Genomic DNA, 15535 nt, shown 5'->3' with positions numbered 1-15535 from the left:
AATTAAATTGACATATATGCATACATAATTTTAAATTTATTCTGAATTGTTAAAACTAGAAATTAAAAAAAGCTAAGCATTTTTGGTCCTTTTTTGAGGTATAACTTTCAAAAGTAAAGGGGAGCTGGTTGCTTTACACCCCCAAAGCTCTGTACTGGGATCTTTTATCCCTTTAGAATATCTTACTTGCTGATTTCATTAATTCCCATGTATTCCAATATCATATATGTGAAATTATTCCAGTTCTACACATTCATCACTGATGCTTCAGTCATGAATCAGGAACTACCTCTTGGTTCTCTCAAAATGGATGTTCAAACTTATTTCTTGGGCCTAAACTCTCTACTATTTTGAATTACCCTTTTACTGATATGGATACTGTTATCCTCCCAATCAACCAGGCTTGAAATTTCATTGTCATTCATGAGTCCTCACTTGCACTCAGCTGACATTGCCAATTTCTTGTCTGTAGTTTTGTGGTTTCTATTTTTGCAACATCTCTCATGTATATTCCTCCTCATTCAAACAGCCATCAAATTAGCAGAGCTTCATCACCTCTTCTCTATTGTAATTGCTTTTAAATTGTTGTCTGTACTTTATATTCCCTCTCTTCCATTAATTCTTTACTAAGAACCAAAGTAATTTTCATAAAGTACTTGTCTAGTCATATTAAATACTCTAAATGACTTTTGTGGCCCTTCACAACCTAGGGCTTATAATCTCCTTAGTATTTTTATACTTGGTCCCCTTCCACATGTTCTATGATGCAGAAATTCTGGCATTCTTCTTCACACATTTCCCTACTCTTTGTCTTTTCACTATGTCCTTAATTCTTGAATGCTCTCCTTCCTCATTTTGATATCCTAGAGTACCTTTCTTTCTTCAGTATTCAGTTCAGATTCGATCTTCTGCAGAAGACCCTTCCAAGTTATTTTCAGTGCCAGTGCCTTCTTTCTGACATTAACATGCTTATTGATTTATAATTGTTTTTCTTTTGCAGGTTTCATATAAATCTGTCACAACAATGTGACATTATATATACATATATATGTATGTATGTACATATGCATATATATGTATTTCTTCCTTTGTTTAAAAAAAATTATTGAGAGTGAACACACCATAATGAGAAGATCCAGTTTAAAATTAGGTACATATGAACTTAATTACTGCTTCTGACACATGCTTACTGTGTTATCAAGAGCAAACCATTTAACCCCTCAGGGCCTTAGGTAGCTAATCTATTCTGTTAGCTGCAGATAAGATTTATGTGATTCTCTGCCTTTACACAAGCAGTTCCCCTCCATTCCCTACCTGATGACAGTAACATTAAGCATTGTCACCTCTGCCTCAGAGAATTCCTATCTTCACTCAAAGCACAGTTGAGGCATCACCTTCTGCAGGGTGAGCAGTACCTGAAACCAGCTCCCCAGCTGCTAATGTTCTCCCCCATATCTTGAAGTTATTGTCTCTGTCTTTGTCTTTCTGTCTCTCTCTCCCTTTCTCCCTTTCTCACTGTCAGTCTCTGTCTCTGACTCTCTCTTTCTATCTCTCACACATATAAGATAGAAATTCACACATAGAAGACAGAAATACACACATACAAAAACAAAAAGATAGACATGCATATTCACTTCACCCAGGATGTTAAATGTAGCCAGAACCATATTAAAATGTAATTGGGAAATATTTAAGAAGATAAATTAAATATAATAAAACAAATATTATTGCCACTTAAGCTATTTTACTATTTAGGTGGCAGAGATCTGGATTTACCATTTAGTAGCCTGAGTTTGACACTAACTATAGTAGAAAGAAGAGTTTCATTTTTTTTCTTTTTAACCCAATGTGTAGCACAATTCTTTGTACATTGTATATGCTTAATAAATAGTTGTTTGATTGAATTGAGTTGACTTAGTTGTTTATCCTCAGATTTCTTTTTCCAAGGGAAAGATTCCTGAACCCTTCTTAAAAACTTGAAGACATAAAGGCTCATTTCCATAAAGTATTTTTGTAGTTGTATGCAATTATCTAATCCCCACATATTAGTTCTCTGCAATTCTGACTTTTATAACCCCCAATAAAACCCCCGCAGTGGTGATGAAAATGTTAATTCAAATTTATAGGTTGAAACTTGCAAGAAATCTTTAAGTGGTTTCAGAAAGAAAACTCCTGTTACTATTTTATAAGTCTTCATGAACCTCAGTAAACCTGTTTTCTATTATAGCTAAAGCTTCACGTTCATAAACAGCTTTGACATGCAATAATAAGCTTTGAGTAATTACAGACAAAAATGTTGTAATGTAATATATGTATCCTATGTCCATTTTGAGATTTAATGGAATGCCAAAGAAATTATTTTAATTTTGTAAGAAAGGTATTGAAGTAAAGCTTCATTAATTAGCAACCAAATGTTGTCCAAAGGCAGATTGATTTCAAGCCTATCTTTACATTTTCCTTGGGATGGGGGTGCTAAGCAAATTAATAGAGGATAAAAAGATTGAAAATGAGGACTGAGGGCGCCATGCTAGGTATTTGACTGTGTGGGGCCTCGCCCAGCGTTTGGAGCTGAGGGAGGGGCCCAGGCTGTAGCCTGGTATCCTCTAGCTGTAGTGGAGCCCTGAGCAGTGATCTGAAGAAGAGGGCTGTAGTCCCCCAGACCCACGGCCTGGGCCGCTACCACCGCCATGGTACAAATGGAGACGCAGCTGCAAAGCATTTTCGAAGATGTTGTGAAAACAGAAATCATAGAAGAGGCATTTCCAGGCATGTTTATGGATACACCACAAGATGAAAAAAGAAAACTTATCAGCTGCTTGGGAACTTTCAGACTGTTTTTGGGGTAACATTTCACAGGAATCTCACAAACAGTGAATCCATTGAACTGTTCAGTCCATTCATAGCCAGTATGGTCGTAAGAGAATATCTTTTCTCTTTGACTGCTTAGCAATGGCAGTGGAAACTGGTCTTCTTCCACCCAGAATGGTTTGTGAATCCCTGATAAACTCTGACACATTTGAATGGGAAAGAACACAACTTTAGACATTGACATTCAAACTGGTTCGGAAAATAAATGGTGGTGTGGATTAAAAGTGATTTTGGAGAAAATCTTAACAATACAGAATACAGTGAGTTCAGCTGTGGTACAACAACTTCTAGGAGCAAAAGATCTTATAGCTTATATTTTGGAACCAAATACTGGTTTACTACCAGTCTATTTTGCAGTTGCAGAGATAAGAAAATTATGTCCTGAGGGGAGACTTCCAGACTGGTTATGAGGCAACCTGGTGTGAATACTTTCAGACCTACAGCAAGAATAAATTCTGTTTGTGGGCACTGTGTCTCCTGCCAGTGGTAAATAACTCTGGTGCCATATGTAATTCCTGGAAATTGGATCCTACTGCACTTTGTTTTCCTTTGAAAGGACCTTTACCATATGATAAGGATCTGTTGGAACGTCAGACTACTTTATTGAGATATGTGTTAGAGCAACCTTATTCCAGAGATACAGTCTGCAATATGCTAGGTTTAAATGAGCAGTACAAAATACTGCCCAGTACTGGAGGACCAGCTCGTGAATCTGGTGATTTATGCCACAGAACGTTCAGAAACTGAGGTGCAATTTAATGATGGGGGAACCAGTCAGCTTCTGTGGCAGCATCTCTAAAGCCAGCTCATTTTTTTGTAGTTTTCCAATTTACAAGTTTTCCTCATATGGTTTTATCTCTTCATCAAAAGTTAGCAAGACAAGGTCTAATATAAGGCAGAGACCATCTAATGTGGGTACTGCTACAGTTCATTTCTGGAAGCATTCAGAAAAATGTATTAGCTGATTTTCTCCCTCTTATGAAGCTCTTTGATTTTCTTTATCCAGAAAAAGAGTGTATTCTTGTGCCAGATATTAGTAAACCTCAATCAACCCATACCTTTGCAATGAAATGTATTTGGATACATATAAACAGAAAATCCCAAAATGACAATTTGGTGCGATTACTATATCTCACTCCTTAAAACTTTGCCATGAGTTCTTGCAACAAAGTCTTTGAAATAAAAATTTGCAGATGAATGAAGATAAGATTGGTTTGTTCCGTAATTCATACTCTTCAAATTCAGAATGTTTCACATTACCTATGGGAGTTCTAGTAGATACTATATATAGTGATGGAAATATAAGAATCTCTCTCCCTGGAATTAATTACATGGCATCAAGATCTATCACTCCCTCACCAACAAACCTATTGGATTCCCTTACAATGCATGCTGAAACGAGCTTAATTCACAGTACTGCTACAAGGGTAATAAAACTGGAACATGAAAAAATCCAGCGTAGCATTGGCTCCAGCCCTGGTGGAAACCTACAGTTGTTTACTGGTTAACATGGAAATAGAATCTTTGGGCGTTAAAGGATTTATTAGTCAACTCTTGCCTACTGTTTTCAAGTCTCATGCTTGGGGAATATTACACACACTTGTGGAGATGTTCAGCTACCATATGAACTATATCCAGCCTCATTGCCATGTTCACCTAATGAGCCATCTTCACACTTTGGCTGCTGCTCCTCAAACTAATCAAAACCAGCTCCATCTCAGTGTTGAGAGCACTGCTCTAAGACTCATAACAGCACTTGGTACTTCTGAAGTGCAACCACAGTTTATTCATTTCCTTAGTCACCCCAAAACTGTGCTTTCAGCAGAGTATAAATAACTGAACTGAGAATTAATTTTGACCATAGCCAGAGCAACTCATATGACAGATTTTTTTTTTACAAGATCTGATTCAATTCAGAGAACTTGGTGCAAGGATATACTTCAGACTATCATGAATTTTACACCTCACAGTTGGGCTTCTCGTATTCTTAGCTGCTTTCCAGTTCCTCTGCAGGCATTCTTCTAGCAAAATTGTGTACTTCAAGAAAGTTGTTTTAACCTGAAAAAGAATGTAGAGGAGGAATATAGAAAGTGGAAATCTATAAGTAATGAAAATGACGTCATTACTCACTTCTCTATACAAGACTCTCCTCCACTCTCCCTTTGCCTCCTTTGGAAGATGTTCTTGAAAACAGATCACATTAATCAAATTTGGCAATAGAGTACTAGAGAGAATTGGGCTAGAGCCTTGGTAACTCGTGTCAAAACATTTACAGACTTCCTAGTATATGAATTCTCCACATCAGGTGGAGGTCAGCCACTCAACAAATGCATTGAGGTCCTCAATGACATGGTATGGAAGTACAACGTTGTTACACTGGACCAATTGATTTTTTGTTTTGCCATGTGTAGTCATAAAGGAAATGAAGCTAAGATTTGTTATTTAATAATTCAATTGCTGTTCTTGAAGCCAAAAGATTTTAGAAATTGAATAAATGATTTTGTGAAAAAGAATTCTCCAGAGTACTGGCTGCATAATGACTGGTGTAGCAAGCATATGAATTATCCCAAGAAATATCCTGAGAAGATGTATTTTGAGGACCTAGCAGGACAAATCAATTCTCCTGTGCAGATTCAGCTTCCCTATCTTCCAAACTACTTTGGAAATGTGTGTCGCTGATTCCTACCAGTATTTGATATAGTTGTCCACAGATTTTTGGGATTTCTGCCAGTGTCCAAATCATCAGAGACCCTTCTGGATCACTTGGGAGCTTTGTGCAAGTTTCATGACTGTCCAGTAACATACTTGTATAATATTCTGCATTGCTATGAGATGCACCTGAGAGAGCCTCAAACCAAAGCTTGTTTTTGCTATCATTGGCTTACTAAAAAATAATCGGCCACAGGGCTGGTGTTTAAGTGATATGTATCTCAAATTTGCAATGAATGAAGGAGAAGAAAACCCTTGGATCCCAGAAGACTCTTATTATTGCAGACTTATTGGCAGACTAGTAGATACTATAACTGGCAAATCTCCAGGTCCATTTCCAAACTGTGACTGGAGATTCAAGGAGTTTCCCAATCCAGTTGCCCATGCTCTTCACATTACCTGTGTGGAGCTAATGGTTTTGGCTGTTCCAGGACAGGATGTTGGGAATGCTCTTCTAAATGTTGTCCTAAAGAGTCAACTTTTAGTACGAAGAGACAACATTACTTCCTGGATGAATGCAGTTGGATTGATCATCACTGTCTTACCAAAGTCATATTGAATTTTCCTTCATGATCGAATTGTGAGTGTTATGGACAACCCAAGCTTGATCTCTGAGACTGAATGGGTTGGATACCCATTTTAACTTTTTGACTTTACTGCTTGTCACCAGTCTTATTCTGAGATGAGTTGCAGCTACAGTTTGGCTTTGGCACATGCTGTGTGGCATAATTCTAGCACTGGATGACTTTCTCTCATTCCCCAGTTCCTCACTGAAGCACTCCTTCCCATAGTAAAGACAGAATTCCAATTATTTTATGTGAACCACCTTGTAGGACCTTTTTTACGAAGATTTCAGCAAGAGAGAACTCAGTGCATGATAGAGATTGGAGTGGCATTTTATGATATGCTTCTGAATGTAGACCAGTTTAGCACTCACTTATACTACACTGATTCCATCTGTGATTTCTTATGTACATACATACATACATACATATGTGTGTGTGTGTGTGTGAAATGTATGTTTGCTGGTGACAGTGTGAAAGAACAGGTACCAAAAAGAATCTTTTTTCTGTGCTTTTATTTGGAGAGAAAATTATTTTCATCTTTCCCCTTCCTAGTCAAATAGAGAAAATTATCTGCAGTTTAAGACCACTTTCAAAACTTACCCTGCGATTCATAGCACATACCAGCAAAATGGAACCAGCTGCAGTACCTCCACAAACCACAAACAGTGGATCCTTAGCACCTCAGGCTATGAGTGACAGTCACTGTGGCTTTGCCAGTAACTCAGTAAAGCCAGGGCCCCATGGTGAAAACTGGATCACTGATAACTATGGAAATGGCGAGAAAAACCCAATTGGACTGAACACTTTTCTGCTGCATCATACCATATTAGAAGAGGGTAAAATAAATTCTAAATCTTATTAATTTTGATTCATATGGTGGATCTACTGGACATCTGTCATTAACTCCTACTTAATCTGGATTTATCTCAAGAGCATAAAGGAAGAAGAGTCTTATGCATAATATCCAGAATAATTTATCACTGGTACGATGAGAACATAGTAGTGGTAATGAATTTTATTTATTAGGCTCTTCAAATCTTCCTTTGTTAGTTGTTTATTTTAATTTTAATTTTCTGTGGCATATTCAGTCTTCAAACCTGGATTGTGACCAACAGTAAAATACTTAGTTTTAGATCAAACGAGATAATATTTGTAAAGCACTTAGCACAGTGCCTGGAACATAGTAGGCATTATATAAATACTTATTCCCTTCCCCTTAGTTCTCTTCTTCTAAACCAGTTCAATTGGTAATTGTATAAAGTGCTTTTCTGGTTAATTGTATTTGGTAAGGAAGGGTTAAGAGAGTATTTTACTCTTATTTTTTTTTAAAGATTACTGTAAATTTCCATTCACATATTCTATTATTTCCAATAAAGAAGATAATTTTATTTATCCATGGACCCAAAGTTATGATAGGAGTGATTAGAAGGCACCAAAGAGAATAAAATCTACTAGGTTCATGGACACCGCAAAGAAAATTATGTTTCAAAGATTAATAATCCATATTTTTAAGTTTCAAGGTTGATGTACACAACTGGATAGTGGTATGACTCTACTGCTTATTCTTAATTAAAATTTTATATTTATATTTGCATAGTGAACATTTTGTGGGATTTTGTGCTGTATGTGGTTTAACTTTGACAAGTAAACAATGAAATCAGTGATTGTAAGAAGTATAAAATATTTGTTTTAAAGAAATTTTAATAATGCAAAAAAAAGAAAATGAAGATGGATATATTATAACAAGTTGCTTTTCAGCCCTTAAAATACAATTTAATCTAAAAATGGGAAACTTATAAAGTATAATTATCTATTCATTAAAATACTACAAACTGAACTTCCACTAGTTTCAGTTCAATTTGCAATAATGTGTCCTGTTTTGTTGAAGACATGGAGCTCACATGTACGTCTCGAGGAGGTTAGAAAACACATGCCCATACATGCACAAGAAAATATCATGAAATGTGAAGAAATTTCAAGAGGGAGAATATTCTAACAACTGGAGGCATTAAAAAAGATTTCTGTAGGAAAACTATCCTGAACTGTGATGTAAAGGAAAGCAGGGCTTCTAAGAGGCAGAGGAAAAGCAGAAGTGTATTCAGATGCGGGAGAACAGATGATCAAAGGCACAGAGGAAAGAAATGGAATGCTCCATATGGGAATGTTTTGTGTGAATAACAGCTGGTATAATAATTTGAATGAATTGGAGAAAATGTGGTAAGGGGACTGAAATGAAATAAGACAAGAAAGGTAGCTTGAAGTGGAATTGGGGATTGCTTTAAAAGCCAGGCTGAGAAGCATGTATCTGCAAATCTCTGGGCTAATAATTCTACTACATAAAAACTATTTTCTAAATGAATTAATGTACATACACACAGAAGGTTTTCTTAAGTATCACTTTAAATTCTAGAATGTAGTCGTTCCAGAAATTTAGAGTGAATGTCCTTTAATTAATCCTAGTAATTTTTAATTGTAAAAAGAAAAATTCTGGATTTTTAAAATTTCATTAAAAGTTTTCAAAAAAAGAGCCAAGACATCTAAACACAATTAGAAATGCAACTGGTGTTCCAATAATGAACATGAAACATTAAATCAATACAGTCAGAAAATCCAGAGGGTAGATGTTTCTCAATTAATTTGCTATTGTTATATAAGGAATTGAGGTAAGCTAGGCAATTCAATACCATTTTACCCTATTCATTTGCTATATTGGGAGTGTCAGAATACTGCTTTGTAGTAAGAATTATCGCAAAAATACACATGACAAGAAAATGATAAGTGCTGGAGAGGAGGTGGGAGATTTGGAACACTAATTCATTGTTATTGGAGCTGCGAGCTCATCCAGCCATTCTGGAGAGCAATTTGGAACCGTGCCCAAAGGGCTACAAAAAGGTGCATACCCTTTGACCCAGAAATATCGCTACTAGGACTGTATCCCCAAGAGATCATAAAAATGGGAAAGGGTCCCACATGTACAAAAATATTTATAGCAGCACTCTTTGTAGTTGCCAAAAACTGGAAGTCAAGGGGATGCCCATCAATTGGGTAGTGGCTGAATAAATTATGGCATATGAATGTAATGGAGTACTATTGTACCATAAGAAATGATGAACAAGAAGACATCAGAGAGACCTGGAAGATCTTACATGATCTGATGCTGAGTGAAAGGAGCAGAACTAGGAGAACTTTGTGCACAGCAATGACCACAATGTGCGAGAGTTTTTTCTAGTAGACTTGGAATTTCGTAATAAAGCAAGAACTTATTTTTAAAAAATCCCAGTGGTGGTTTTCTAAGGCAAAATGACTTCCACACTCAAAGAAAGAAATATGGAAGTCATTCGCAGAATGTAGCAGATCATGTTTGTGTGTGTGTGTTTTTGTGTATCATGTTTTGATTTGTTATATGATTTCTTCCATTTATTTTAGTTCGACTACATAGCATGACTATAGTGAAAACGTACTCGATAGCAAAGTATATGTAGAACCTGTACAGAATGTTATGCTGTCGTGGGGAGGGAGGGGGGTAGTAAGGGGTAGGTGTGGGCGGGATAAAATCTTAATTTTATGGCAGTGATTGTAAAGCATTAAAAATAGTAATAAAATAAAATTAAAAATGCACATGACAGAAATTTTTATAAAGTTTTGATTGCTGTCTCAAATGATTTCAAAATTAGAGATAGTAATATGATAATATGAAATTTTTGTAAAGGCTATAGAAGTATATTTAGTCATTTGTGATATATTTATACAAAGAATTTGAAATAGTTGAAGATTTTAACATCAAATTATTATTGTAACTGCTCTAAAGTTAATTATCACATTTTAATATTCTGCAATTAATTATCTTTTTTCCTTTTCAAATCTTTGTATAAAAGGTAAAATCTATTGAAGATGTATTTTAAAGCATTCATAGCATATATTTTGTATTCAAATATAAACATGTTTTGACTACGTTCAAATGCTAATAATTACTCATGTCTGTCAGGAGGTTCCAATAAACATGGAATCATCAACTATAAAGAAAAAAATATGACTTCATTCCTGCATATATTATTTAGTTTTTGGACCATAAACTAGTTCATGTTTCTAATTTATTTTTGACCATTTTCACAAAGTAAAAATTAACATGAACTCGTCAATAGAACATATGGTAAATATTTTAAAAATAAATGAATTGATGTCATTTGATGATGTTTTTATTAGCAATATCTTTATTTAAAAAAATTTAGCCTTATTTTTTATTAGTAAAAATTGCAGCATATCTATCATGTTGAGAAGGTTACATTAATTCTAATGGAAAAATCTATAAAAATATCTATAAAACAACAGCAAAGTGTTTTTATTAATCCCTGACAATAGAGGAAATACCTGATATATCATCTGAAAAAGTATAAATGGCACTAGAGAAAACAAAGATGAGAAGAGGAGTTTCACTAGGGTAGTGGAAAGCATATACGATTTATAGCATCAGAAGGTATGGATTCCTCTGGAACTCAAATATCTGGAAAAAAGGAGGATATAAAATGCTTAGTAAATTCACTATTGAAAAAAGGCAATCAGGAAAGCATCAATAGCTAAATCAGGAGGCATTTATTAAATATTTGCTACCTATCAGGAAATGTGCTAGGCAAAGGAATTTGAAAGACAGAGGGAAAGTCCTTTCCCTCAAGAAACTAATGTCCTGTTTAAGGAAGAAAACAAATATTCAAATAAGTAAATACTTGGTAAATAAACAGTCTTAATAGACATATACATGGTAGTTAAATGATAGATGACATTAAACTCACCTGAAATAAAAATTAAAGAAGTTTTTCACCTTGAGAAAGCTTTATTCAATTATGTGAAAATGACATTTGGTCTTGACAAAAATAATACTTAATATACATGAAGGAAATAAGCTTCAAGCATGAATCTAGATGTCACATTGAACAAATAGATAACAATGATTCCTACCAGTACCTTAGTCTACTCCAGCCAATGCACATGAGATATAACACTTTTCATGAAGATAGTAAAGCAAAAAATGTTGAGAAGTTTTACTTGTGCAGCACTATTATGATAACTAATTTATAAACAAAGAATCAACATAGTGAACCTATATGTGATTCCCTCTTCTTTTGTTCTAGAAGGTATATATTAAATGAAAAAAAATTAATAATATCATCAAAATCATTCTAAAGCTTTAGTAAAGAAAATTCCTAACATTTAAGTTGAAGTTTGGTTCTTTATCCTGATATATTTGGATTTTTTTTTTCTCTTTGCAAACATAGTTTTTTTCCTTCTCTTTCTAAACATAAACCTTTTCACGTTGGAGGAAAAATTTTGGTTATTAGAAATGTCTGAGGAAATAACAAATTCGGCGAATGGATATTGGGGAAGAAAACAACAAAGAATCAAAAATTTTTGGATCTTCGTCGAGGAATTATCACAACTATTGTCATGAGACTAAATCATCTGCTTTGAGATGCTTTTTGAGACAATAGCTAGCCTCGATCTGTCTCGGCTCAGTCTATTTTCTTCTTATTTTCGTTGTTATTCTCCCCACTCCTTGTACCACAGCTCTTGATTTTCTTACCACTTCTACTCCACTGCAAGGTCCTCAATAACTTTATCCAATTTTGATGTAGTTCTTCATTTTGTAAAATATCTTCATCCTTTACCCAAGTGCAATAGGCTTCTTATGTAGCATCACTGCAGTTCATGCAATACCTTTCAAGGTTTTTGTACTGTTTAAGAATTTGTTAGATGGACTTAGATGTAGTTTCACTATATATGTATATATATATATATATATATATATATATATATATATATATATATATATATATATATATATATATATATATATATATATATAGTGAAAGTCAAGTAGTAAAGATATGTTATTATTATGTAATATGTATATGTGTGTATCATATATATATACACATATAAGTGCATGTGTAAGAGTAGAAATGATTTCAACTATTATTGATTTGCAATCAGAAATAAAAATGAATTGGAATAGGATATTTAAAGCAATAATCATTTAATAATCACATTAACATGAACTTGTGGAATAAAGACAAAGAAAGGATGACATCAGATTTGAAAAGTTGTATAACCAAAAGTTGTTTCACATTAGCAAAATATATGTCCATCATACTAGAATAGATAGAAATGGATGAATACAGTCATCCCAAAAAAGTTGGAAGACTATTGATAGACATAACATATAAAGACCATTTGATGTTTTGAATATATCTGAAAGTGGTTTACTTCAATTTGGGGCATATTAAATAGTTAAGATTCAAGACCTGAAGCAAACTCTCTCCATAGACTACATCTTCATGAGTTCAACCAACAACATATTGAAAAAAGCAGAATAAAACAAATGTATAAATCATGTGAGTTTGTTTATGAAAATAGAGGCAGTTTGTGGGGGCAATGTGCCACTAAGTTCTTACAAAAATATGAAAACATTAACTTTAAGGGAACAAGACTTAGAGAGCAATGTGGATTCAATAGTAATATCTTAAAACTTGTACAACAAATCATGTCAGTCTGCAAAAATTAGTGTCTCATGAAGATTTAATGTGATATGGTGGCTAAAATTATTCATTAGAACTTTGCTGTGTTTCATAAGATGACAGAAAATAAATCCCCAATACAAAAATTGACCTCGAAATTTGGAGAAGCCAACAAATGACCTGTACAGGGTCTAGAGAATGATTACAAAACAAACTGCTGTTCACAATTTAGCAGACATCATATTAGTCAATAAAAACTTATCAGCAACATTAACTGCACAAAATCTCCAACTTGGGTGAAGTTAGAAGTTATAATTTCAATTGAAAAAGGCTTCTGGAGTTGTAATGAGGATGCCTTCAGTTATTGTGGAGAAAAAAGCTAACATAAGACTTCTTTTTATGTAAGTCTACTCATATCTTAATACAGTTTTCAATCCCAAAAAGTACTTATTTTATCCAACTGTGGAATCCAAGTGGAACATTAAACATAAATGACTAATAACAGGAGAGTGCCTTTTCCCAGAACTGTTTCTATCTGAAGTCCATCAAACAGAATGACAATAAAGAGTTTTTCTCTAAAATTATATAAATAATTACAACCTTCTCAAAGTCCAATTTATTATCGACATTATAAAGTGGAGATGGGAGGAGACTGCCACACATTTAGGGCATGACAGCCAGGATATTGTACACCAAGTAATCAATATTCTCTGAGACTCCTGTAGCAGCGGTGAAAGTATTCACAATAACACTTCAATTACTATAAAAATATTTTAGCAACAGACTTTCAAATGTAAGCTGATTTTCACTCTCAGTCAGTCAACAAACACTTAAGTGCATCCTGCGTACCAAGTGCAGCTCTAAATATTTAGGATACCAAACAAGGTAAAATGATACTTCAACTATTGTCATTCACATTCAAATAAGCAAGCCAATACATTAATAGTTGTGAAAACACACAATATAACCAAAGTAGGAGGAAGGTAATCTTTGAAGGGGACAGCTAGGTGACACACCAGATAGAACATTGAACTTAAAATGAAGAAGACTCTTCTTCCTGAGTTAAAATCTGGCCTCAGACATTCATTAGCTGTATGACCCTGGACAAGTCCATTTACCCTGTTTGCTTCAGTTCCTCATCTGTAAAATGAGCTGGAGAAGGAAATAAAAAACCGCTCTAGTATCTTTCCCAAGATAACATCAAATGGGGTCATGAAGAGCCAGACATGACTGAAGAACAGCTGAACAACAGTCTTAGAGGGGAAGGGATTAGCATCCAAGGAAACGGAAAAGGCCTCCTAAAAATGTAAAATTTGAGTTAACACTTTAAGAAAAGTCATGAGTCACCAGTAAGAAGAGGGACTCATGGAAGACAGTCAGTGCATAGGTACAGAAATAGGAGATAAACTCTTCTATGTGCAAATCAATAAGAGCGTAGCTCTTATAGCTTTGTCATTGAGTTGATTGGAGGGAAATTTGATATATCGATATTTGGGAAAACTGAATGTTATCAAGGGTCTGGATTATGATGAACTTTAGATGCCAAGTGTATTGTGATTTCAAAAGGGGTTCGGATTTGTCCAATTATGTATGATTAAGGACATTTATGGTTCAGATTCACACCTACAATAAGACACATTTGAGAAGAAGAAGCTGGATATTTTATTGATTTACAGAAAAGGCAAATGCATGAACAGTTTAGAGCTACAGCAGAAATAATTAATATGGCCTACTACTAATATAATTATAGCAATAATAATATAGATATGAGGAAATAGAAAAACATCACCAATTCGAGGAGCACCAACACCTGAATTACATCAGCTGGGGAATCCCGGGTTACAGCGTTCAGGGTCCGAATTGGGAGCAAAGAGGTCCCAGGCAGAACGTCCTCTCCATGGGTGAGATTCCGAGGACTTGACTAAGCGAGGGGAGTTTATAGGGACCTAGACAAAAAAGGCTTTTTGCCAACGGCTCCACACACTGTTCTAAGCTGGTCAGGCACATGGCCATGGGAATGCAGGTGTTTGTTCTTCAAGGACATATCATACGGGGGCCACAAGATATAAGCTAATTAATCATATACTGGGAGGACTAACCAGATCCTCCAAGTATTATCTATGTGTTCCGGGAGTGGCTAGTTCCCAAAACATTAATACATGGACAACTTGAGCATGTTATGTTCCTTGAGGGTCACCAAAAGGACAGAGTGAACTTACTTTATTCAAGGGATATGAAATATTCCTTCATCAAGTTGCTAGGGAGGCATCAGAATTTGTGTGTGTGTGTGTGTGTGTGTGTGTGTGCATGTGAAATAAAATGCTCAAACTTACATCATGGAAAAATCATATTTGCAGCTGAGTTGATGATGGATTACAATGGGGAAGGAGTTCAGGCAATGGGGAATAACTAGAAGGCTATTGTAATCTTCAGAGATTATGAAAACCTGAACTAGAGGGGTTGTTATTTGAGTAGAGAAAAAAGAAGGCATAGGAAGTATATTATAAGGGCAAAAACAATATTTGACCATGATAGGATATCTGTGAGAGAGAAAGAGTAAGGAGTCAATGATGAAGCTATGGCTAAACTATTTGGTGAATGGGAAGATGGTAGTGCCCTGCTAAACAATAATATGACGTTCATAAGACAGAAGGTCTTTCAGGGGGAAGATGAATTCTGTTTCAGACATTTTGAGTTCGAGATGACTATGGAACATTGAGAATGAGATGTCTTTATATGATGCAACATACATTTCCTTAAAAAAATTGAAAATACCCCCCAACCACTTTAATTAGAATCCAATTATGTATTTATGTACATACACAAAACATTTGCAGCTTGTAACACTGGAAGAATCTATAAATATTTATAACATTGAATGCA

General features: G+C 34.8%; 1 pseudogene; it reads left to right on the top strand.

Moving 5' to 3' along the window:
• The first annotated feature begins 2688 nt into the window (after positions 1-2688).
• Positions 2689-6871, top strand: LOC140531595 (mediator of RNA polymerase II transcription subunit 23-like; annotated as a pseudogene).
• Positions 6872-15535: the final 8664 nt, after the last annotated feature.

Source organism: Notamacropus eugenii, chromosome 3, assembly GCF_028372415.1.
Source record: "Notamacropus eugenii isolate mMacEug1 chromosome 3, mMacEug1.pri_v2, whole genome shotgun sequence".
Taxonomy (NCBI): domain Eukaryota; kingdom Metazoa; phylum Chordata; class Mammalia; order Diprotodontia; family Macropodidae; genus Notamacropus; species Notamacropus eugenii.
This window is presented reverse-complemented; position numbering and strand designations above follow the sequence as displayed.